The following is a 22,663-nucleotide window of genomic DNA, read 5'->3' on the forward strand; positions in this document are numbered from 1 at the left end:
GTTGAGGGCTAAAGTAGACTGGGAACACAGACTAAACGGTGGCACAATTGAGGAACAGTGGAGGACCTTTGAGGAGCTCTTTCATAGTGCTCAACAAAAATATATTCCAGTGAAAAGAAGGGCGGTAAGAGAAGGGATAACCAGCCGTGGATAACCAAGGAAATAAAGGAGAGTATCAAATTAAAAACCAATGTGTATAAGGTGGCCAAGGTAAGTGGGAAACTAGAAGATTGGGAAATTTTAAACGACAGCAAAGAATGACAAAGAAAGCAATAAAGAAAGGAAAGATAGATTACGAAAGTAAACTTGCAAAACATAAAAACAGATCATTAAAGCTTTTACCGATATATAAAACGGAAAAAATGACTAAAATAAATGTTGGTCCCTTAGAAGATGAGAAGAGGGATTTAATAATGGGAAATGTGGAAATGGCTGAGACCTTAAACAATTATTTTGCTTCGGTCTTCACAGTGGAAGACACAAAAACCATACCAAAAATTGCTGGTCACGGGAATGTGGGAAGGGAGGACCTTGAGACAATCACTGTCACTAGGGAGGTAGTGCTGGACAGGCTAATGGGACTCAAGGTAGACAAGTCCCCTGGTCCTGATGAAATGCATCCCAGGGTATTAAAAGAGATGGCGGAAGTTATAGCAGATGCATTCGTTATAATCTACCAAAATTCTCTGGACAGTGGGGAGGCAAAAAAACGGCAGCTCGGCTGGTATATGAATCGGAAGGGTCAGTAGATGGTGGGGACAGTACCCGGGACACAGATGTACAGCGGGTCAACACGATCAATGGCCACTGCTCCTACAACAGGACGCCTTCTATAATGATGAGGGTCCTACTCAACAGGATATCTGTCAACATGGAGCTGGATATGGGAGCGAGTCAATCTCTCATGGGCGCTCAACAATTTGAACTGTGGCTGCATAAAAGAGACAGACCAAAACTCACAAGGGTCGACACCAAACTAAGGACCTATACCAAAGAAATCGTACGAGTCCTTGGCAGCGCCATGCTCTCTGTCACACACAAAGGGACAGTGAACCGACTTCCCCTGTGGATTGTCCCCGGAGACCCCCCAGCACTGCTGGGGAGAAGCTGGCTGGCAAAACTAAACTGGAAATGGGATGATGTCCATGCCATGTCATTAGAGGAACGGACCTCCTGCTCAACAGTTATAAAGCAATTTGAACATCTCTTTCAGTGTGGGCACTTTCAAAGGGGCCAAAGTCAAAATCTACATCACACAGGATGCTAGACCGGTCCATCACAAGGCCAGAGCTGTACCCTATGTGATGAGGGAAAAGATCGAACGCGAACGAGACAGGCTTCTGCATTATGTCACCTGTGGAATTTAGCGACTGGGCAAGTCCCATCGTCCCAGTCATGAAGCCTGATGGATCCGTACGAATCTGTGGGGACTACAAATCTACCATAAACAGAGTCTCCCTACAGGACCAGTACCCACTGCCCAGAGCGGAGACTTATTTGCCACATTGGCTGGAGGTAAACTTTTCTCAAAATTAGACCTCACATCTGCGTATATGACGCAAGAATTGACCGAGGAATCCAAGCTACTCACCACCATCAACACACATCGAGGCCTTTTCATGTACATGATGCCCATTCGGCATCAGGTTAGCAGCTGCCATATTCCAGCGCAACATGGAAAGTCTGCTCAAGTCCATCCGGGGACGGTTGTATTTCAAGACGACATACTTATCACGGGCAGGGACACCGACTCCCATCTCCGTAATTTGGAGGAAGTACTAAAGCAGTTGGATCGGGTAGGCCTATGAGTCAAGAAATCCAAGTGCCTGTTTCTCGCACCCGAGGTTGAATTTTTGGGCAGAAGGATTGCCGCTGATGGAATACGCCCAACAGAGTCCAAAACAGAAGCAATTCACCTGGCACCCAGGCCCCGGAATGTCTCAGAACTGCGCGCCTTTCTCAGGCTACTCAATTACTTTGGGAACTTTATGCAGAACTTAAGCACGCTGCTGGAGCCTCTCCACATGCTACTCAGGAAGGGGTGCGATTGGTTTTGGGGGGACGCCCAGGAACGCGCCTTCAATAAGGCACGCAACTTTCTGTGTTCCAACGGTGTTTTGACTTTCTTTGATCCAGGTAAAAAGCTAGTTCTCACATGCGATGCGTCAGCATATGGGGTCGGGTGCGTTTTGCAACATGTCAATAGTGCGGGCAAATTACAACCCATAGCTTATGCCTCCAGGTCACTTTCGCGGGCAGAGTGCGGGTACGGAATGGTAGAGAAGGAGGCGCTCGCGTGCGTGTACGGTGTCAAAAAGATGCACCAATACCTTTTCGGGGCCAAGTTCACGTTAGAAACTGACCACAAGCCCCTCATGTCCCTCCTATCCGAGAGCAAGGCAATAAACGCCAACGCCTCGGCACGAATTCAACAGTGGGCACTCATGTTGGCGTCCTACGACTATACCATAAGGCACAGACCAGGCACAGACAACTGTGCCGACGCGCTCAGCAGGCTACCCCTGGCGACCACGGAAGGGTCTGACGAACAGGACTGTGAGATAGTCATGGCAATCAATGCCTTTGAGTCCACAGGTTCGCCCATGATGGCTCGCCTTATCAGAGCCTGGACGGCCTGCGACCCCACGTTATCCTTCGTAAAAAGATGTGTCCTAACCGGTGACTGGGCAGAGGCTCGCGATGCCTGCCTCGAGGAATTAAAACCCTTTCACAGACGCATGCATGAGCTATCACTACAAGCAAAATGCCTGATGTGGGGCAGCCGAGTAGTCATGCTTCTGCGAGGCAGAGAGGCATTTGTCCGGGAGCTCCACCGCGAGCACCTGGGGATTGTTCTCATGAAGGCCATAGCCAGATCCCACGTCTGGTGGCCTGGTATTGAAGCGGACTTGGAGCTCTGCACCATTTGTGCCCAACTCAGCAATGCCCCCAGGGCAGCTCCACTGAGACCCTGGCTCTGGCCTACCAAACCGTGGTCGCAGGTGCACGTAGATTATGCGGGCGCATTCATGGGCAAAATGTTCCTCGTAGTTGTAGATGCATTTTCAAAGTGGATCGAATGCACCATTTTAAACTCGAGCACAACCTCCACCACTGTGGAGAGACTTGCAACGCACGGAATCCCTGACATATTGGTCAGTGACAATGGTCCATGCTTCACCAGCGCAGAATTCCAAGACTTTATAATTGATCACGGCATAAATCAAATCAAGACGGCACCGTTCAAGCCGGCCTCCAACGGCCAGGCGGAGAGAGCAGTGCAAATCATTAAACAAGGCATGCTTAAAATCCAAGGTCCCACGCTGCTGGGTCGCCTGTCGCAACTGCTGCTGGCATACAGATCTCGTCCGCACTCACTGACTGGGATCCCCACCGCGCAACTGTTGATGAAAAGGACTTTAAAAACAAGGCCCTTATTAATCTTCCCAGACATGCACAAAATCGTTGAGGCAAAGCGCCGTAAGCTGACTGAGTACCATGACAGAAATTCGAGGGGGAGATGGAATGAGATAGGGGGGAAAGTGTTTGTACTAAACTATGGCAGGGGTCCCAAATGGCTTGCAGGGACAGTAACGGGCAAGGAAGGAAACAGGCTACTGGTAGTACAAATGGACAATTGCAAAACCTGCCGGAGGCATGTAGACCAAGTCAAAAGCAGATTTACCAACAACACTGTGGAACCAGAGGCAGACTACAATGTGGAACTCACACCATACCTAGTGGACAGACAGAGGGAACAACCTGAGGAAAGGGCGATCCCAACAGACAGCCCAGGCGAGTCAACAACAATCACACCAATCGAAACAGACAGCCCAGGCGAGATACCAGCAACCACATCCAAAGAAAAACAGACACCAAGGCAAACAACTGAACCACAACTCAGACGCTCCACGCGAGAGCGTAGACCACCTGAGAGACTGAACCTATAAAGACAATAAGACCTTGGGGGAGGGTGATGTCATGTATCTTACATTATTATATATAACTGTATCCTAACATGCTATACATGACTGTAATAAGATATGACCTGTAACCACCAGTATACCTTACCACCAGGGGTGCACTTGCAAGAGACAGGTATATAAGGACAGGTCTCAGGCAAGTGCAGCATTCCAGAGCTGTGAAATAAAGGTGCAGGTCCAGAGTGACCTTGACTTCACTACATGCCTCGTGTCAATCTGTACTCAGGGGACAGGACTTTACAGAAGGTACACAGGGAACAATTCCAGAGTGTAGGTTCAAAGCAGCTGGTGGGTCTGCTACTGTAATAGAGCAGATGGAGGATAGGAGGGTACTATAAAGGTGGCCACTGTTGGAAGAGTGAAGGATGCATGCCAGCACAAAGGGCTACAAAGGTTACAGAGTTAGGGTGGGATGAGACTGTGGAGCAATTTGTAAACACTGTTAAGTATTTCTAATTCAATATGTAGGGAGAGGACATGGCTGATAGGAGAGTGGGAATCCTATGGAAATTGATAGCCTTTTTGATGATGGGGTATTGGGTTCAAAGCTAAATTCACGGTCAAAGGGTGTGTACCATAGGGTTCAGCATAAGCAAACTGGGCAAGGGAATGGAATCTGGATCCAGAATGAGCAGTTTTTATGTGAGACACATAGGATGGCTCAGGTTTTGTCAATATTATGTTGGGGAATATCCTGGCACATCCATCACTTTATAATGACTAATCCGTGTTCAGAGCAGTGGCAGAGAGACAATGGGCTCAAGATTCGGCTCGAGTTGCTCCTATTTTTTTGGAGCAACTAGTTTAGAATGGAGTATCTTAGAAATTGCAATTCTCAGCATTTAGTTTGCTCCAATTCTCGTGAATTAGAATAGTTTTGTTTTAGAACAGTTTTTTTTTCAAAAGGGGGCATTATCAGCCACTTACGCCTGTTTTGCAAGTTTAGGCAGCGAAAACTTACTCCAAACTAACATAGAATGGAGCAAGAGTAGATTTTTGTACGCTCAGAAAAACCTTGCCTACACTTATAAATCAGGCGTAGGGAACAAGAGATGCGGTGGGAGGGGTGGGGGAAGGAGGGGTTACAAGCATTAAACACTTCACTTTTACAAATAAAGAGCCATCATCAATAATAAATGATAAATAAACCAATAAATCAATCAAAAAAAAAAAAAATTAACAATAAAAAAATAATAAAAAATCAACAGCCAAATATGGAATCTAGGGGCATTTTCAAGGTGACCATGTAGGGTTTGGAACATAAGCAATTGCAGAAGATGTGTTGGGTGTGTTGGGACAGGTAGGAGAAGAACCTTGGGACGGCTGAGGTGAAGGGAGATGGAGTGGTCAACTCTATCAAATGCCATCGAGAGGTTGAAGAAGACAGGAAGTGATCATTTGTTATGGTTGCAGCCACAACTCCATATTTACTGTTGCCAGCAATAACTAATTTAGTAGGAATTCAAAGTCTAAAGATAACCATTAAGAATTTTTTTTAAGTAATGAAGTGAAAAAGAATGGAAGAAATGGCAAAATATCTCATGTTTACCTTTCTGAATAGACAAGAATTCCTCTTGAATCGTATCAGTGAAAGAACCGAAAGCTTTGAAGGATAACAATGGTGTGCATTATTAAACAGAAACAAATGTCCGGGATTAGTCAATATATCTACACCTAAACATATTTCCAACCAATATTGTAAAAAGTATCCAACACTCTAACTACTGGAAAGGTAAAAAAGGACAATAAAACAATGGAGCAGATAATGTAGTCCCAGCACAGAGGCACAGGAACCACTTCTTCTTGTTCACAGTGTACATCTTTACAGAGGGAGCTAACCTCACACTATAATGCAAGATCAGCTCATTGTCATATTATTGTAACATTACTGGTGCCCAGCATGTGATGAGCTGGGATCCTGCAGGGATCAAGAGGTATAGCATACAGCACCAGTCGCTTTTCAAAGGCTGTTGATTGACTTTAAGGGGACAATGCTATTCATGAGTTTAAATGACTATAGTAAGGCCAATTCCGAACAGCACCATTCGAGGAAGTCGCCATGGAGGGGCTACAGCATGTAGTACTGCTGAGAAGGATGCCTCCATTTCACAAATAAGGCTGTTACTGTGCCATGCCATCTGTTCCTAGCCAGCCTGCAGATCATTTTTACAAAATGACTCTTCACATAACTGAAAAATTCAACACTACATTAAGCTTTTATACAGTTTGTTCCTTCCAAGTCACTGCAGGGGATCTATGACAGATCAATTGGTCTGCTGTTCATAGCTGCAATGAGCAAATGAAAAATGACTGCATGCATGGGGTAACACCTTCATTAATTTCACTGTGGAAATTAGGCATCAGCTGGACCGGTCATATATTATTTACTGGGTGAAGGGGTGCCCAAGTACAAGGACCTATGTGACCACTTTAACACATGGCTGTCATGAATGGAAAGGATTTCTATTCCATTAATGTGCAAGCATCATTGTACCACAGAAAATATCATCATGAAAGTTAGTGCCTAATATCCTGGAAATATTTTTAATGATGCCTTCATTTTGTGCCAATCTGCAATGGCCAAATTATTTGAAGGCACAGGGAGACTGAATAGTTGGCTGTCATGAGATTAGGGCTATGATGAAAACAACACTTGATTGGATCAAAATACATTTGGAAGCAAAAACTCTCAGGTTTTAGATGATGTTACAGTGAAGGTAAAACTTAATATAAGAACACAAGAACATAAGAAATAGGAGCAGGAGTAGGCCATTCGGCCCCAGCCTGCTCCGCTATTTAACATGATCATGGATGATCTTCCACCTCAACACTTTCCTGCACTATTCCCATATCCCTTGATTCCCTTAATATCCAAAAATCTATTGATCTCTGTCTTGAATATACTCAACGACTGAGCATCCACTGCCCTCTGGGTCGAGCATTCCAAAGATTCACCACCCTCTGAGTGAATAAATTTCTCCTCAAATCAGTCCCAAATGCCCGACCCTTTATTCTGAGACTGAGACCCTTGGTTCTAGACTCCCCAGCCAGAGGAAACATCCTCCCTGCATCTACCGTGTCAAGCACTCCAAGAATGTTGTATGTTTCAATGAGACCTCCTCTCATTCTTCTAAACTCTAGAGAATATAGGGTTAGTCTACTCAATCTCTCGTCATAGGACAATCCCCCCATCCCAGGAATCAGTCTGGTTAACCTTTGTTGCATCCCTCTATAGCAAATATATCCTTCCTTAGGTAAAGAGACCAAAACTGTACACAATACTCCAGGTTCGGTCTCACTAGGACCCTATATAATTGCAGTAAGACGTCTTTACTCTTATACTCAAATCCTCTTGTAATAAAGGCTAACATACCATTTGCTTTCTTCATTGCTTGCAGTACCCTGCATGTTAACTTTCAGTGATTTGTGTACGAGGACACCCAGGTCCCGATGTTGGGCAAGTCCAGAACCAGGGATCACAGTCTAAGGATAAGGGGTAAGCCATTTTTTAGGACCAAGATGAGGAGAAACTTCTTCACTCAGAGAATTGTGAACCTGTGGAATTCTCTACCACAGAAAGTTGTTGAGGCCAGTTCGTTAGATATATTCAAAAGGGAGTTAGATGTGGCCCTTACGGCTAAAGGGATCAAGGGGTATGGAGAGAAAGCAAGAATGGGGTACTGAAGTTGCATGATCAGCCATGATCATATTGAATGGTGATGCAGGCTCGAAGGGCCGAATGGCCTGCTCCTGCACCTACTTTTTATGTTTCTATGTCCCTCTGAACACCAACATTTCCCAATCTCTCACCATTTAAAAAATACTCTGGTTTTCTATTTTTCCTACCAAAGTGGATAAATTCACATTTCTCCACATTATATTCAATTTGCCATGTTTTTGCCCACTCACATAGCCTGTCTATATCCCTTTGAAACCTCTTTGCATCTTCCTCACAACTTATATTACCACCTAGCTTTGTATCATCAGCAAACTTGGATATATTACATTTGGTCCCCTCATCCAAATCATCGATTTAGATTATGAATAGCTAGGGCCCAAGCACTGATCCTTACGGTACACCACTAGTTGTAGCCTGCCAACCCAAAAATGACCCGTTTATTCCGACTCTCTGTTTTCTTTCCATTAACCAATCTTCAATGCATACTAGTATATTACCCCCAACCAATGAGCCCTAATTTTGTTTAATAACCTCTTCTGTGGCACCTTATCGAATGCCTTCTGAAAATCCAAATACATCACATCCACTAGTTCCCCTTTATCTATTCTGCTGGTTACAACCTCAAAAAACTCTAACAGATTTGTCAAACATAACTTCCCTTTCATAAATCCGTGTTGACTCTGCCGAATCCTATTATTATTTTCGAAGTGCCCTGTTACCACGTCCTTAATAATAGTTTCTAGCATTTTCCCTACTATTGATGTCAGGTTAACTGGTCTGTAGTTCTCCCTCCTTTCTTAAATAGTCGACTTACATTTGCTACCTTCCAATCCGCGGGAAACTTTTAGAATATATAGAATTTTGGAAGATGACAACCAATGCATCCACTATCTTTATAGCCACCTCTTTCAAAACTCGAGGATGGAGGCCATCAGCTCCAGGGGATTTATTGGCTTTCAGTCCCATTAATTTCTCCAGTACTATTTTTTTACTAATACTAATTTTTTTCAGTTCCTCATTCTCACTAGACCCATGGTTCTTCACTATTTCCGGGAGGTTTTATGCGTCTTCTTCCGTGAAGACAAACACAAAGTATTTGTTTAATTTCTCTGTCATTTCGTTATTCCCCATTATAATTTTTCCTGTGTCAGCCTCTAGGGGACCCACTGTCACGAATCTTTTCCTTTTTACATACATATAGAAGTTTTTACAGTCTGTTTTAATCTCTTTCGTTAGTTTACTCGCATATTCTATTTTCCCTTTCTTTATCAATTTCTTGGTCGTCCTTTGCTGAATTCTAAAATCCTCCCAATTCTCAGTTTTACTGCTCTTTTCGGCAACATTATAAGCCTCTTCCTTGGACCTAATACTAGATTTAACTTCTCTTGTTAGCCACGGCTGGACCACTTTTCCTCTGGGGCTTTTGTGCCTTAAAGGAATGAAAAAATAAAGAAAGAACTTACTTTCAACCATTGTACACACATCTTTTATATACCTTTTAGTTGGCGACAAGGGTCAAAATCTGATTTTCCATTTCTACAATTGGAAGTATCTTCTGCATCTGAAATATGTTTAAGAAATGGTATAATTAGCACCAGGTAACATATAAAATGGTGACTTTTCCTCTTTCATTTTGTTCCGTTTTTCATTCCCTTTCAACAACAGCAATTAGCATAACCTAAAATAACGGAATAGATTTTCAAATTGACACCTGAGCATAAATCTAGTGATGCAAATCGGATGCCCGTTATAAAAAACGAGGAAATCAATCGAAATTAAAATCGAATGTATTTCTATTACAGTCGGCCCACCACAATAGCAGTTTTACGGTGGGGTGATAAGGTGAAAATCTACTCCAACGAAACAAGCATCAGTTTTTCAACTCTTGGCCAAGAGATTGGTTCGTGCTTGAATATATGCATTAATTGCGCTTAGTCAGTGCTGCATGCGCCCATTCACGTGGATGCAAGAACTATGCAATATTGGTCGCTCATCTTAATTACGTTAATAGAGGCCAGCTGTCAGCGCTAATCAGGTTTCTAATTGGCTGCTCACCTGATAAGGGTGGGAAAGTGATAGAGAATTCAAACAGGCTGCAGACAGACAGGCTGTGAGAATACACAGACCCCCCAGTTAGAGCTTCTACGTGCAACTCAGCACGTTGCATTAAGTCATCAATCAACTTGACAGTTCAGGACCTTTGGCAGCGAGCCAATTAAAGGTTAACAGTATACTAATTGAGCCAATAAGGTCAAAGAAGGCGCGGTTTTTGTACCCTATGCCTTTATTTATAAAGCTCAGGATCCCACACGCTTTATTAACTGCTTTGTTAACCTGTCCTACCACCTTTAAAGATTTATGCACAAACGCCACCAGATCTCTCTGTTGTAAACTGAGCCAGGTATAAGTACAGCCATGTTTTGCCATGTGTTCTCAGAAGGACAAAGGACCTGGCATAAGGCCAGAGCTTGTTGCAACTGCCAGAATAAAATTATGTTAAAATATCACCGGAGTTCGCATTTCATTGAAAATTAAGAGATCTAACAATTTTGGCATCGCAAACAGGATCGCTGAGGGAAGAAACTGAATTTTGGACATCGGACCTACATACTGAGGTAAGGACTCCTCTTTATAAAAGTCCTCGCTCAAAAGTCTAAATTCGCCTCTCCTTATATGCGATTCCGAAAGCCTCCGGTTTACGAACCCTCCGGTTGGTAGTCGGCTCGAGCTCCCATACACTTCTAACTTCGGCGGTGTGTTAGTTCATTAATCACCAACCCACTGATTGGCTGGAAAGCCTACGACTTGAGACCCCAGTAAAGAAATAAGTATTATGGCAGCAGGAGATAAGAGCAAAGAATTGCCTACAACTGTTAAAGGTGGGCAGGCAACACCTGAGGTTTCGATAGATGAAATCCTCGAACAGTTGAAAGAATACATAGAGCAACAATTCAACTTATCTAAAACCTGTATTAAGATCGAACAAAAGTACAGAACCTCCAAAGGACAATGGTTCTTGGATGAGATTAAAAGGCTCTGGGGAAAAATGACCCGTATGAAAAATAAAGAGCGAACCCGATGGTCCTTAGCTGTTATGAGACAGACCCGACAGCAGAATGAAATTATAATGCATTCCCATTTATGATAGAGTCCTGACAAGTACAAAGAACCAATTGCAAGCTGTTTGTGAACAACTGCGACAGAATAAGCTTGAACTTGAAAAGTCGGAAGCGAAAGTTAAAGATCTTAAAGGTGAAATTAAAGAATGTAAAAAATCATTAGGTCAAGAGACAGTAATAGGAAAAGGAAAATGTATCGGTCAATGCCCAGGGTACCATGTTTGGATAAATTAAAAGCGCAAACCCGAAGACACAACCGAGGAATAGATACGGATTCTGAGTCCTGCGCGAAACAGGGTCGGAGGATGAAGAATTAGGGGTGCGCTTTGTCCCGTTTAAAAAAAGACGAATTGTAGTCAAATCAGAAGAGACTGTGGATGAGGACGGAACCAAAACAACGAAGAAAAGGGTGTATGCAAAATATTTAGTTCATGTTCCGGCAGACCCAGAGAAAATTGATAAATGGTCCAAGGAATAGCCCAATCCAAAGAAAGGGGGAGTGAAAACATGGGACCAATTGAACCGCTTAAGAAATATATATCAACTTCATCCCTGGGATGGAGTGCAAATTTTGACCATAATGGTGCCAAAAACACAGGGAAGAAAATTGCACGACAAGGTAGGAGAAGCATTGGGGCAGGATGAGCAAGAATTAGACGCAGGATGGGAGGCGATTAAACACTGGCTGCAAGCCTTCAGTCCAGCTAAGACAGACTGGGGAAAAATTGCAGCCTGCCAACAGAAAGGAACAGAGGAGGTCCTGGAGTATGACGAGCGGTTTAGATGCACGTGGCTAGAACATTCGGGTATGAATAATACGGATGAGGAAATGGATGAACAAGTGTTTGGACCCCTGAAAGCAGCTTTCGTGGCAGGTCTAAAGCCAGAACTGTCCAAAATGCTTAAGGTAGTGTGACCGGACTGGGAAGGTAGAGGAACTACCTTTGCAGCATTGGTGGATCGATGTAACCAATTAGATCGGGATATGGGAGCTAAAGTCCGAGCCCTGCAGGCTGTGGGATGGAAATCCCAGGATTCCGATAAACAGTTATTTGGAAAATTATGCGGAAAATGTCATTATTGTGGGAAAGGAGGTTACTGGGCCAAGACGTGCAGGGCCAAACAGAAAGGTCGCGGCCGGGGAAGAGGACGCAGCCAGGGATACAATACAGCCAACAAACCAGGCTTGTCACAAGATAATGACCTCATGGAAGCATTTAAGCGACTGACAATACAACAACAGAAGGAGTTACTTGGGATAGCAAAAAACGATTAGAGCCCGCCCTGGCCCCCCTCCTCGCACTGATACAACAGAGGGGAGATGGGCTATACATAAGTGTGAGGGTGGGCAATAAGGATGTGGGCTGTCTTTTAGACACGGGGCGGAATTAACATGCTTACCCCTACAATATAGAGACTTTTTTCTGTTGGATGGTAGGACATGTACAGCCTATGGAGTTGGGGGCCATAAATGGAAATTAAAAGGTTAACATCGGTACTTATAGGGCTGGATCCACATGAACTAACCACGCCGGTCTGGATAGGCCCAGTAGATCAACCCCTTTTGGGAATGGACGTTTTAATCCAAGTAGATTCATCGTTGCATTTTGAGGAAGGTCGGGTGACATGGTCAATTAGAACTTTGAAGAAAGAAGAATTGAAGGAACACCCGATATGGGCTAAAATAAAGAACGATTATGGCCTACTCCAGATGGAGCCTGCGTCATTTACCGGGACCAAGCCTCCATGCACTAAACAGTATCCCATCAGTCCAACTGCCATCGCGGGAATCTTACCGGTTATTCAGCAATTGGAGAAACAAGGGGTGCTTATTAAAACGCATAGCTCCTCCAATAACCCCGTGTGGCCGGTACAGAAATCAAATGAGTTTTGATGTTTGACTGTCGATTATAAGAAAGCTAACCAGTGCATTCATTAAAAAGCTCCTTTGGTCGCAGATCCTTCCACCATTTTTAATGCCCTCAAACCGGAACATAAATATTTCTCGGTTATAGATATGGCCAACGGATTTTGGTCGGTGCCTCTGGCACCAGAGGTTCGACAGTGGTTTGCTTTCACTGTCCAAGGGCAACAGTATACTTGGTCTCGATTACCGCAGGGTTTCCACAACAGCCCTACGGTATTCCACATGGCTTTACAAAGTCGTTTGCGAGAATTACCTCCCCTGTCATCCACAGTCATCCAATATGTAGACGATATCCTGCTAGCTTCAAACACGGAAGAACAGCATGAAAAAGATTTACGAGCTTTGCTGGACCACCTTTGGCTGAAAGGACATAAAGCTAGCATCAACAAAGCACAAATATCCCAAGAAGAGGTTATATACTTGGGACACAATATTTCACAAGGAAATAGAGAACTTACCCAGGATAGAACTGCAGCCATTTGGGCTGCTAAAAAACCCACCACTATTCAGGAACTAAGGTCTTTTTTGGGATTGTGTAACTTTAACTGAAATTGGATTGACTCCTTCACACAACTTGCTCAGCCATTGAATGATATCTTAAAGGGGAAATGTGCCTCTAAAGAAGCCATCATCCTCACTAAGGAACAGCAAGAGGCCTTCCTGAGTTTGAAAAAGGCTTTGTGTTCGTCACCGGCTCTGGGAATCCCCGATAGTGGTAAGCCATTTACCCTGTTTGTCCATTAGAAAGAAGGATATATGACAGCTATATTGACACAAGAACATGGGGATCGTCAAAGACCTATTGGCTATTATTCGGCAAAACTGGATGCAGTAGCCCTCGGATGGGGAAGTTGCCTAAGGGCCATGGAAGCTACATGTTGAGCGGTAATGATCACTGCGGGTCTAGTCCTCGACCAAAAGCTGATTGTCAAGTGTCCCCACACCGTACACGCTTTGCTGTCTATGAATGGAATGTCTCAGGTGATGGCAGCTAGATGGACCCGCTGGACAGCAGTTTTGGAAGCTCTTAATCTCCATATCCAGTTAATCCCGCAACTATGCTCCTGATGTCAGAATCGAGGGAGCAAGAGTGGGGAGAATGTGAAGAGCATGACTGCGTGGAGATTTTAAAAGAAACAGAAGAAGCAGCCTTAGCAGCAGAGGAGCATCTGCACAACCCAGACCTCATCCTATTTGCAGATGGTTCCTCCTTTGTTGACAATGGTACCAGAAAAGCAGGATGGGCAGTTACAACTTTATATGAGGTAGTGGCAAAAGGATGTTTACCCTTAGGAACGTCAACACAACAGGCCGAGTTACGGGCCCTGTCAGAAGCATGTCGAAGAGCAGAAGGACAGACAGCTAATATCTATACAGATTCGCGTTATGCTTTTGGAGTCGCTCACGACTTTGTCTGTTATGGCGGAAAAGAGGATTCCTCACTACTGCTGGTACACCTATCTGAAATGGAAAAGAAGTCCGAGACTTACTGGAGGCCATACAATTACCTCAGGAAGTGTCCATCCTGAAGTGTAAGGCCCATACCAAGGAAAATACCACGGGAGCACAGGGAAAAGCCCTAGCCAACCAGGCAGCTAAAGATGCCGCCTCACAGGGCGCTCCCCCAGAAGAACCAACACAGATATGCAGATTTAAAGCACTCAAGATTCTGACACGAGACCTTCAAACAATGCAAGGCGAGTGCTCCCGAAAGGAAAAATGGACATGGATTGAGGCAGGAATTAAGCTATGCGAAGATGATGTCTGGAGACAAAGAGTTACCGACAAGCCAGTCACGCCACAAGCGCTTATGCCTTTTTTAGCCCAACAGATCCACTCGTGGGGACACTTGGCCTCACAACAGATGACGGCATGGTTCCAGAAAAGCTGGTGGGGTCGGGGATTTAAAAAACATGCCCAGCTGGTCGCAGACTGTTGTGTGGTCTGTCAGAAAAATAATTCTGGACCCATCACGGTAATGCCCCAACTGAGGCCCCCTGCCCCTGTCGGACCATTCCAGCATCTGCAGGTCAATTATATATCTCTTCCTCCATGCCAAGGATAGATTCTTGTCATGGTCGACAGATTCTCTAGTTGGGTAGAAGCTGTCCCAACTAAAAGAGCCGCAGCCAATCACACTGCAAAGGTCTTGTGTAAGGATTGCATTCCCCGATGGGGAGTCCCGAGTAGCAATGACTCAGATCAGGGAACACACTTTACAGGTGCTGTCTGCCAAGAAGTCTGTAGGTTACTGAACATTACGTGGGATTGACACTGTCCTTATCATCCACAATCATCAGGACAAGTAGAGCGAATGAATCGAACTCTGAAACAATGGCTTGCCAAATATCACCAAGAAGGAACACCATGGCCCCAGGCACTACCAATAGTGCTATGTAGCATTAGGGCAACCCCAAACAGAACTAAGGTCTAAGCCCATTTAAAATTATAACAGGAAGACCCATGTCGCTGCCAGGAACTATTGATTTACGAAAAGCTGATGTTCACTTAATGAGTGACACTTTGTTATCATACTGTCAGAACCTAACCAATGCTATTAGTTCTGTTTCCCGACAGATATAGGCAGCTTGGGGTAATCCACCCAAAGGAGGACACAACATCATCCCGGGAGTTTGGGTGTATGTGAAAAAGTTGCATAAAGAACCTTTGGGTGCCAAGTGAGAGGGACCTTATCAAGTGTTATTGACCACCCAGGCAGCTGTTAAAGTCCAAGGAAAGAAAGCCTGGATCCACGCCTCACACGTTAAACGAGCACCCGTAACTGAAGCTGAAACCTAATAAGGACACTTACTTTTTGCCAAAATGTATAAATTTACTGTATTACTGACTGTAGGTATTCTATGCCTACTTCTTACTAGCCGACCCTCTGCACCAAAGGGAAATAGAGTACCAAGGGAATTACATATAAATACCTTTTTATATATGTCATAACATAAGAACAGAACATAAGAATTAGGAACAGGAGTAGGCCATCTAGCCCCTCGAGCCTGCCCCGCCATTCAATAAGATCATGGCTGATCTGGTCGTGGACTCAGCTCCACTTACCCGCCCTCTCCCCGTAACCCTTAATTCCCTTATTGGTTAAAAATCTATCTATCTTTGACTTGAAAACATTCAATGAGCTAGCCTCAACTGCTTCCTTGGGCAGAGAATTCCACAGATTCACAACCCTCTGGGAGAAGACATTTTTTCTCAACTCGGTTTTAAATTGGCTCCTCCGTATTTTGAGGCTGTGCCCCCTAGTTCTAGTCTCCCCCACCAATGGAAACAACCTCTCTTCCTCTATTTTGTCTATCCCTTTCATGATTTTAAATGTTTCTATAAGATCACCCCTCATCCTTCTGAACTCCAACGAGTAAAGACCCAGTCTACTCAATCTATCATCATAAGGTAACCCCCTCATTTCTGGAATCAGCCTAGTGAATCGTCTCTGTACCCCTTCCAAAGCTAGTATATCCTTCCTTAAGTAAGGTGACCAAAACTGCACGCAGTACTCCAGGTGCGGCCTTACCAATACCTTATACAGTTGCAGCAAGACCTCCCTGCTTTTGTACTCCATCCCTTTCGCAATGAAGGCCAACATTCCATTTGCCTTCCTGATTACCTGCTTCACCTGCAAACTATCCTTCTGTCATTCATGCACAAGGAAGAGGTGGGCACCGGAGGGACTGGAGTGCATCATCACGCCCGGCAACCAAATTTTAATTTGATTTTACGTTTTTTAAGTTTAATTTGTTTTAATTGCCAGTGCTTTTAGTGTCCCCCTTCCCTTTTATAGGGGGCACTGGGGAAAATTGTGATTTTAGTGCCCCAAAAAAAAAAAGGAAAACACAAAAAAAAAAAAAAAAAGGGGGAAAAAAAAGGGCCTTGTAAATGTCTGGAGTGTCACCCAGGTCGGGTGGCACCGTTTAATGTTTTTTTTGTTTTGCAGATGAACTCCAAAAAGAGTTTCATGCACAAGGACCAATTGTGGAGCAGTGGAGGCGTGTCCTGCTCAGTAGGAGCTGAGCTGCAGAGAGAGGAGCAGCTATCAACTTTTGCTCCTGCCTGGAGAGCCCTGAGACCAGCCCAGGAAGAGAAGGAAGGAAGGGGCTTCACCACCAAATTTCACCCAGAGGGAGAGGAGGAGAAAAGAAAACTTTATTACATCTTTACCATTTCTGCAAAGAGTTGGAGAGAGGGGGAAAAACCAACAACAAACCAGTGTGGAAGGAGGGAGACTCTACATTTCTACAGGTGGGTGTGGGTGCATTTCCCAAAAAGACTTTGTTATATCGGTGGGGGGAGGAAAGAAGACCACTGAGGGCCGGAACATCGCGGGGGGTGTGTGTGTGTGGAAGTGTGTGTGGGGGCCTTGCTTACAACTAGGCCCCCCCCACAATTGGAACCCCCCCCCCCCCAATTGCCTAGCCTGGGATAGCTGGAGCTACCAGGCTGAAGTTTTTCTTAATCACCTAATTAAACATCGTTGGGAGTGTGTGCCTGGTGGCTCTAGCTGCCCCAGGTGAAGACATCTTCTCCCCTCACCTGAAGACCACTCCAAAGACTTTGTGTTTTGCCATCTGGGATTGCACCCACCCACAGCGGCGAGGGGAGACCTGCCCTCGCAGTCCCCCCCCCCCCCTTCCCACCCCCCTCTCTCTTTCTCTGTTACTCTGTTCCTCCCCTCTCTCTCTGAGGCCCCTTTCTCCTAATTTAAAAAAAAACAATTAAGACACTGAGCAGAGGGAACAAGGCCCCTCCCCAATCATTAACAAGGGGAGAGGTGTGCCTCTTTCAGAGCTCCCTCTGCTCAAACACCAACGAGGCTAATAAAGACCATTAAGGCCTGTGACTTTGGGGTGGGTGTAGCCCTTAAAGGGACCCCGTGATGGCGACCCCATCCACGCCCGTGGCAGGGCCAGCGAAGACATATGCGCAGGTGGCAACCGCTTCGACGGCACCTCCTGCGCCACCCGCTGCCCTGCCACCATTCAGACTCATTACGAAGAAACACGGGGTCAAGAGCTACACTCACCCCACAATGAGCATCGAGGAGTTCGTGCGGGCGATGGCTGGGGTAGTCGGCCCCTCGGCCATTGTCGCGGCCTCCAAGATGTCTGGGAAGGCTGTTTTCTTCCTGGGGTCGGAGCGGGCGGTGTCCCTGGCCCTCGAAAGGGGACTCACGGTGGGCGGGACGTTCCTGCCGGTGGATCCTCTCGAGGCCACCGCGCAGAGGGTCATCGTGTCGAACGTCCCGCCCTTTGTTCCTGCTGAGCTCCTCCTCCCTCACCTACAACAACTGGGGGAGGTAAGGTCAGGGATCAACCCCATACCGCTCGGCCTCAGGGAGAACAGCCTGCGCCACGTGTTCTCCTTCCGCCGCCAGCTCTTTGTCCGGCTGGCGCGGGAGGACACGACGGAGGGGAATTTTAATGTGGTGCACGAGGGGACTGCCTACCGCGTCTTCTGGACGTCGGACGGCGTGCGGTGCCATGCCTGCAAGGAGGTGGGGCACGTTCGCAAGAACTGCCCCGCCTCCAAGGCTGCCAAACCACCGAAGGCGGCCGAGGCTGGCGCCGCCGCCACCCCTCCCCCTAGTTGCGTCTGCGTGCTGGGAGCCATGGGTGCGCGGGCATCGTCGGAGGCCTTTGTTTTCACGGCCTCTGGCGGGGGGGAGGGAGAGCGTCCGAACGGAAGGAAGGCGCGGGACAAGGCAAAACATCCAGAGGCGGGTCCCCTCGGTGCACCAGACAATTTGTTTACCGCGCTCGGCCCAACCCAGTCACCGGCGAGCGCGGGGTGCCCCGAGCCCGTGCCCGAGCCCTTGAATAACACCACAGAGGGGCCCGGGCGCGGGCAAGAAAAGGAAAAGGGGGGGGCGGAGCGGGAGGCCTCGGCAGATATGGAGGTCTCCCTGCCTCCGCGCGCCCCCGGGAACAAAAAGAGGCACCGCCCCAATGAGGCGGAGGGGGAACAACATCCCTCCGCGGAGGAGGCGGTGCACGCCGCGTGTCCCGCGTCCCCCACCAGCGCCCCCAAGCTGCGCCGTAGGCGAGAGGAGTCTGTCCCCGGGGAGGGTGAGACAGTTGAGGCTGCCCAGCCTCAGCCTCCCGGGGATGGCGTGGAGGATCTGCCCGTCGTGGGGGGCATGTGGACCGCGGAGGAAAGCATTGCCGCCGGGCCGGGCGTCCCGGGGACTGAGGCGGGCGGGGCTGAAAAGGCCGAACCTGAGCCCGCCCAGCCAATACCCAACTTCCCCCGGGATTTGCTCGACCCGGCAGAGAATGAAACAACTGATTTTAATGATACTGTACATGCTGGGCCGGGGGGTGGCAGCGGGGAGGGGGAGGAACACCCACCCTCGCCCCTTACTTTGGAGCTGGAGCACTTGGGGAGCCTGGGGATTTCCTATGGCCGGGTCTCTCCTTGTTCCCCGGTTCCTGGGGCGGAGGGGGAACCTCTTCCGCTGTCGTTTCCCGACCCAGCACCATTTTTAAAAGAGCCCAGTGGGGACTCCTCTGCCGACGATCCTGGGGGTGGGATCGGGGCAGAGCCAGGGCCGGTTGGAGCGGCCGGTTCATTTGCCGTGCCTTGTGCGGTCGATGGGCCGGCTGCTGGCGGCCACCTCCCGGAGGAGGACGGGGACTCGGTGGGGGACGCGGGAGAAGAACTAGAGACCACCGCCAGCGAGGCGGTGGATCTGCTCGCGGCCGCCGCCGAGACCATCCTCATTCCTGCAAAGGAACTCCGGGACTTTTTGGCCCAGAGCCGGGGTCGCTGCGACCAAGCCCGACTGACCCTGGAAAAATGGTCCGAGCCAGAGCTGATCAAGGCGTCCGTCCGCGCCGCCGTTAAAACCTTGGCCGCGGGCGGGCCCTTGACAAAGGAGCAACACCTTGAGCTGCGCGAACTCGAGGGACTCCTCGCTGGGCTGCGGAGGGAGCGGAGTTCAACAAAAGACTCCGCTCCCTCCCCCACAATAGGTTAAGGTAGAGGTTGCACTATGCTTTTGCCATGAAGATAACCATAGCCAGCCTCAACATCAACGGCGGCAGAGGGGCACGCCGTAGATTTGACAATTTTTCGCTCCTGCGGGAGGGGAAATATGCGGTGTGCTTCCTGCAAGAAACCCACACCGTTCCGGGAGACGAAGCCACGTGGCTCCTGGAATGGCAAGGAGAGGTCCGCATGAGCCACCTCACCGCCATTTCTAGTGGGGTGGCCATCTTGCTGGGCCCGCATTTTCAGCCGGAGATCTTGGGGGTCGAGGAGCCCGTGCCAGGCCGCTTGCTGCACGTAACGGTTCGCCTGGGTGACGTGCCGCTCCATCTCGTGAACGTGTATGCCCCTCAGCCCGGCCCGCAGCAAACGCGCTTCTTTGAAGAGGTGTCCGCTCTTCTTGGCTCCGTCGACGTCGGCGACTGCATTGTCCTCGGGGGCGATTTTAACTGCACCCTCGAGGCGAGGGACCGCTCCGGTGCCCCGCAGTGCATGACGGCGATGGAGAAGTTGAGGGACCTGGTCGGGTCCTTCGACTTGGTGGACGTCTGGCGAAATCTCCATCCCGACTCCAGCGCCTTTACTTGGGTGAGGCCTGGAGTTGGATGGTCTAGAGTCGACCGCCTTTACGTGTCTCGGGCGTACGTTTCCTGCGTCCCGGCGGCCTCCATGCGGCCGGTGCCGTGTTCGGACCACCACCTGGTGTGGGCGGAGCTCGCTTCGCTCCGCGCGAGGACGGGGTCCGCGTACTGGCACTTTAACAACCGGCTGCTGGAGGACGTGCGGTTCCAGGACTCGTTCCGTCGATTCTGGTCCGACTGGAGAAGGAAGCAGGGGGGCTTCCCCTCCTTGAGGCTATGGTGGGACGAGGGCAAGGCTCACGTCCGCGTCTTCTGTCAAGAGTACGCGAGGGGGTCGACCAAGAGGCGGGCGGCCAGAGTCGGGCGCCTAGAAAAAGAGGTGCTCGACCTGGAAGTCCGTCTCGGTCAAGTCGTCCAGGACCCGGCCCTGCGGACGGTGTACGAAGCGAAGAGGGCCGCGCTGAAGGACCTGCAGCTCGTCGGGTCCCGAGGCGCGTTCGTGAGGTCGCGGATCCGGTTCCTGCGGGATCTGGACCGCGGCTCCCCCTTCTTCTACTCGCTGGAAAAAAGGCAGAGTGTCCGTAAGCAGCTCTTGACGCTGCTGGCCGACGACGGCTGTCTCGTCTCGGATCCGGAGGGCGTCAACAACAGGGCCCGTGAATATTACGGGGCTCTGTTCTCTCCGGATCCGTCCAGCGAGGAAGCGCGTAGAGTTTTGTGGGAGGACCTGCCGAAGGTCAGCCCGGAGGGCGCCGAAAATCTGGAAGCTCCGCTAAGCCTGGCGGAGCTGACCGGTGCCCTCGCCCGGCTCTCGAGGGGAAAATCCCCGGGGCTGGACGGGCTGACCGTGGAGTTCCACAGGGCGTTCTGGGACGTCCTGGGGGGCGACTACGCGCGGGTCCTGGGGGAAAGTCTGGCGACCGGGGAGATGCCCCTCTCTTGGCACAGGGCAGTCATCGTCCTGCTGCCTAAGAAGGGCGATCTCCGCCTCCTTAAGAACTGGCGCCCGGTCTCCCTCCTCAGCACGGACTACAAAATCTTCGCCAGGGCGATGTCTGCTCGCCTTGGTGCCGTGCTGGACCACATGATCCACCCCGACCAGTCCTACACGGTCCCGGGCCGGACAATCCACGATAACATCCATCTGGTCCGGGACCTCATCCATTGTTCCCAGGAGGCTGGTCTGTCGGTCGCCTTCCTATCCCTCGACCAAGAGAAGGCGTTCGACAGGGTGGATCACGACTATCTGCTCGGAACTCTGCGCGCTTTCGGGTTCGGGACACATTTCGTCGCCCGGATCCGACTTTTGTACGCCGCCGCGGAGTGTCTGATTAAGGTTAACGGGTCCTTGACGGCGCCCCTTCGCTTTAGGAGAGGGGTGCGCCAGGGATGCCCCTTGTCCGGCCAGTTATACGCTGTTTGCGTGGAGCCTTTCCTGTGCCTCTTGCGGACGAGGTTGACGGGACTGGCTCTGCAAGGGCCGGGCGTGGAGGTCGTCCTCTCGGCTTACGCCGATGACGTGCTCCTCGCGGTAGAGGATCCCGCTGACCTGCGGAGGATGCGTGAGTGCCAGGAGATTTACTCGGCCGCGTCCTCCGCCAGGATCAACTGGGAGAAATGTTCCGGACTCCTGGTGGGTCAGTGGCGGGTGGACTCCCTGCCGGAGGAGCTCAGGCCTTTTGCCTGGAGCACGACCCATCTCCTCTATCTGGGAGTCTACCTTAGCCCCGACGAGGGAGCCTGGCCGGCGAACTGGCAGGAGCTGGAGGCCAAGGTCGCCGCTCGCCTAGGGCGCTGGACAGGACTGCTCCGAGTGCTGTCCTACAGGGGTCGAGCGCTAGTCATAAATCAGCTGGTGGCAGCAATGCTGTGGTACCAGCTGGTCACTTTGACCCCTTCCCCTGCGTTTGTCGCCAAGATACAGAAGAAGCTGGTGGACTTCTTCTGGAACAACAGGAAGCACTGGGTCTCTGCCGCGGTCTTGAGTCTCCTGCTTGAGGAGGGCGGTCAGTCGTTTTGTGCGTCAGCGCCCAGCTCGCGACTTTCCGTCTTCAGACCCTGCAGAGATACCTTTACGTCGAGCCCCCTCCTAGGTGGTGTGCTCTGGCGAGGTATTTCTTCCGCCAGCAGCGCGACCTCAATTATGACACGCAGCTTCTGTTTGTGAACTTGGGGGGTGCCAGGACCGCCCTCCGGGAGCTGCCTGTCTTTTACAGGGAACTCATCAGGGTCTGGAACAAAGTCTCCACCAAGCGCAGCTCTCCGCCGGCTGGAGTGGCGGCCGTCCTGCAGGAGCCGCTGCTCGGGAATCCGTACCTCCACGGCCGAGGTTTTATGTGGCGGTCGGAAGAGAGGGCTGTGGCTGGTGAGGT

The sequence above is a fragment of the Pristiophorus japonicus genome, chromosome 8 (assembly GCF_044704955.1).
Source record: "Pristiophorus japonicus isolate sPriJap1 chromosome 8, sPriJap1.hap1, whole genome shotgun sequence".
Taxonomy (NCBI): domain Eukaryota; kingdom Metazoa; phylum Chordata; class Chondrichthyes; family Pristiophoridae; genus Pristiophorus; species Pristiophorus japonicus.